Source organism: Acipenser ruthenus, chromosome 33, assembly GCF_902713425.1.
Source record: "Acipenser ruthenus chromosome 33, fAciRut3.2 maternal haplotype, whole genome shotgun sequence".
Classification (NCBI taxonomy): Eukaryota; Metazoa; Chordata; class Actinopteri; order Acipenseriformes; family Acipenseridae; genus Acipenser; species Acipenser ruthenus.
Genome location: NC_081221.1, coordinates 12,555,147 through 12,558,436, shown reverse-complemented (window position 1 = coordinate 12,558,436; position 3,290 = coordinate 12,555,147). Strand labels below are relative to the sequence as shown.

General features: G+C 41.3%; 1 long non-coding RNA gene across 1 annotated transcript; it reads right to left on the bottom strand.

Annotated features, from left to right (window-relative positions):
- Positions 1-575: 575 nt before the first annotated feature.
- On the bottom strand, positions 576-2,840 carry LOC131704981 (uncharacterized). The gene is made up of 2 exons (XR_009310099.1): positions 2,628-2,840; positions 576-1,365 (listed from the first exon to the last, which is right to left on the bottom strand). It is a non-coding gene; the product is annotated as an uncharacterized LOC131704981 (long non-coding RNA).
- Between the last annotated feature and the right edge of the window lie 450 nt (positions 2,841-3,290).

The following is a 3,290-nucleotide window of genomic DNA, read 5'->3' as shown; positions in this document are numbered from 1 at the left end:
TGCATAAACTCATCACTTTCCTCAGAATGATCCCGCAATATTAAGAAAATAACTGAAACACAAATACAATTTTGAAATATTTCCTTTATCTGTTAATATAACTATCTAGCCATTGCTCTCTATATAAACTTAAGGGAATTCCAATATACATATTGCTGCTTCTTCAGCTCTGATGTTTAATCCGAGTCGAATGTTGTGAAACTTCATTAACAGCAAACTGTGTCCGATTATACTGCTGTATTGCTCTTGAGAATATCCACTAGGGGGCAGCAGTGCTTTTAGTTGATGTCCAGTTCCATGTTAATAAACTGTCAATAGATATGCAATAGGGACTGTAACCACAGGAAAAAGACAACAGTAGTGGCTGAATATCTTCACAATGTGAACTTATCAGCCCTGTAGGGCCTACTTAGACAGAGAGGCCACAGAACAGCTCCACCGTGAACAGGAATATAGTCTGACACCCCACATTATGTAGGTGCTGGAAGCCGAAAAAAAGGAATTTCATACCTTCTGTAGCACACAGGCTCTCTAATGAGGCTGAGGATTGTACAGAGAAATGCCAAGACACAGGACACAGCTAAATATTTTATTATTCATAAGCAAAAAAGGAAAAGCAATAACACATTTCAATGTGCAATTAACATTTAGTAATTCACTGTTTTTAATTTCCAAGACGAAGTAGAAGCTTTTTCTCTAATGCATTTTATACATAATATTCCTAAAAAGAATTTAGAACTGTATGTAACAATGATCTATAGTAAACAGCAGCAGCTACTTTATTAACAAATAAAGCAACAGCAATCAGGGATGAATAGAACCTGAAATATATCAAAATGCTAAAACGCTCTTATTAAAATGATATAGAAATGAAGAGATGCAGGCACAGGCAGGATGCAGCGGGTTACAGTAACAGCAATACTCTTTCACAATGGACTATACTGGCATAGGGATCCAGCAGCAGCAACACACAGGAATAATTGAACTTCGGTTTAACTCACAACACTCACTAAATACAGGTACATGCAATCCAATTAGAATCCAGTTATCAAAGCGGTTTCATGCAGAACGATCTCCTCTGTGCTGCTGCATTCCCCTGCTGGGTTGGGCATGGGCTGGTTTTCTGGGTTGCTGATGGTCTAGTTGTCTGGTTTGCTGATGGTCTAGTTGTCGGGGTTGCTGATGGTCTAGTTGTCGGGGTTGCTGATGGTCTAGTTGTCGGGGTTGCTGATGGTCTAGTTGTCGGGGTTGCTGATGGTCTAGTTGTCTGGGTTGCTGGTGGTCTAGTTGTCGGGGTTGCTGATGGTCTAGTTGTTGGTGTTGTGGTCGTTGTTTTTGAAGTAGTTGAATCTCGCTTTGGAGGTCCTGTAAGCACAATTCAATTTACATACAAATGATGCCTTAATATCTGACACAGCAGCCAGTACCTTCTACACAATTGACCACCGCCAAAGACAAAGGGCCCAATTCACGTCCCAGTGGTAAAAATTGAGTGAAGACTGGAGGTGTGTTATTATCACTCCGCAAACTTTACTCCTTGCTCCCACTGTAATCCACAGACGTCCTAATGGTGTTTTTTCCATGTCATTTGATCTGCTCTCATGAATAATTACTTAGTGTTAATACCACCCTTTATACCGTGATAGTGGGACTCTTACCTCTTACAGACAGGGCACTAAAACAATGAGAAGCGTCTTGAAAACTACACCACATTATTACTGCGTCACTAATTCAAGCACACACACTGAGCTGTGTGGGTTACATCATTTGCTGAAGGGTATCAGCACTGATATTAAGACAGAAATGGTACCAACGCCAACAAAAACATTCTGTGAATCAGACCCAAAGTCAGTTATCTACAGGTAATGGCCGCTGCAAAGGGTACTAATGCTGTTCTAGACATTGTGTGTATTTAAATGTGTTTTAAGCTGTTTGAAATGTATGTCGCTGTTTAAAAGCGAGTTTCAGGATTCTAAAGCCCGAGTCACTTTAGACGTTTAGCTTTTAAAAGTCCAATTAGCTTAAGTTACATCTGGGATAATGACTGAACTCGCTGTGCTTAGAAACTGATTGACTGAGAAGATCTGTGAGCTTTACAATATGGGATAATGAAGGGACTTTGAACACACAGCTTCAATGGTAAACACAAGGGTTTGGTGTTGGCAGCCCTTCTCAGGTTCTGTATTCTAATTTGCTTTTGTTATGAATGTGTGGATGTTATTTGACATTATACAGCATGTTATGATTCTAACAGAAACCCCTGTGTGTTAATCCACAGGGAATACATTACACAAAACAACCAATCAAAAGAAATAAAACATCTAAACCCAAGCAGTCAGTAAGTTGTCAGTAAGGACTGCAGCTGAAATCTGCCTAGCAGAGGTCCAAATGCCAGTGGAGCAGAAGAACATTTTGTTCAGCAAGAAAAAAACAAAACAAGAGAGCTGTAACGTAACTGACCAGCAGGAAAATGACCCTTAAACAAACCCCATTGTGTGTGTGTGCTGAAAACAAGGCAGGGTGTTCATGTAGTCACACACAGGACCTTGAGTGGTTTCAGCAGTTCAGCACATATTCTCAATTTTAACACAAGTACTCACCAACTAGAACATGTTTATTATATTTACCTTGAACTGTCAGTTTAACAGCCCTGTGAGTGACACATTCCCTGTTGATCCCTACTATACACGTGTAATCCTGAGTGTCCTCCAGTGTGAGCTCAGAAATTAGCAGAGAGGCGTTTCCAGAGGAGACTTCATCAGACAGCTTCACTCGGCCGCTCCACTGTGCAGGGATGGGTGCTGAGGGGGTCTTTGAATTGTAGATTAATAGAACACATTCTCCCTGATCTGGATATGCATACCATGTGACTGCTACATCCTGCCCAGGGGTGGGGGTGTAAGAACAGGGCAGCACTGCTCTCCCCCCAGCTGAGCCAGAGACAGCAACACGGTCTGGTTCAGGGCAATCTGCTATAAGAGAGAGAAGAGACAATAAACTCAATGGAATAAACACCTACATTCTTCTGTTGATGATATTTCGGTTGTTCGCTTGTATTTTTGACATTGCAGATCTTTCAAAGACAACGCTATAGATGAAAGGTTGCTGCTGCTTCCTGGTCCCTAATCACTTCCTGTGTGGTTCTCTAACTTGCTCCAATGGTCTAGCAGCAATCTGACCATGTGACGTGCAGCAAAGGTACCAGGATGCAGTAGTCAAAGGGCTAAGCACAATAAAGGGTGTGAAAATGGACTGAAGAATTGGTCAGCAGTTCTAGAAGTAACAACATG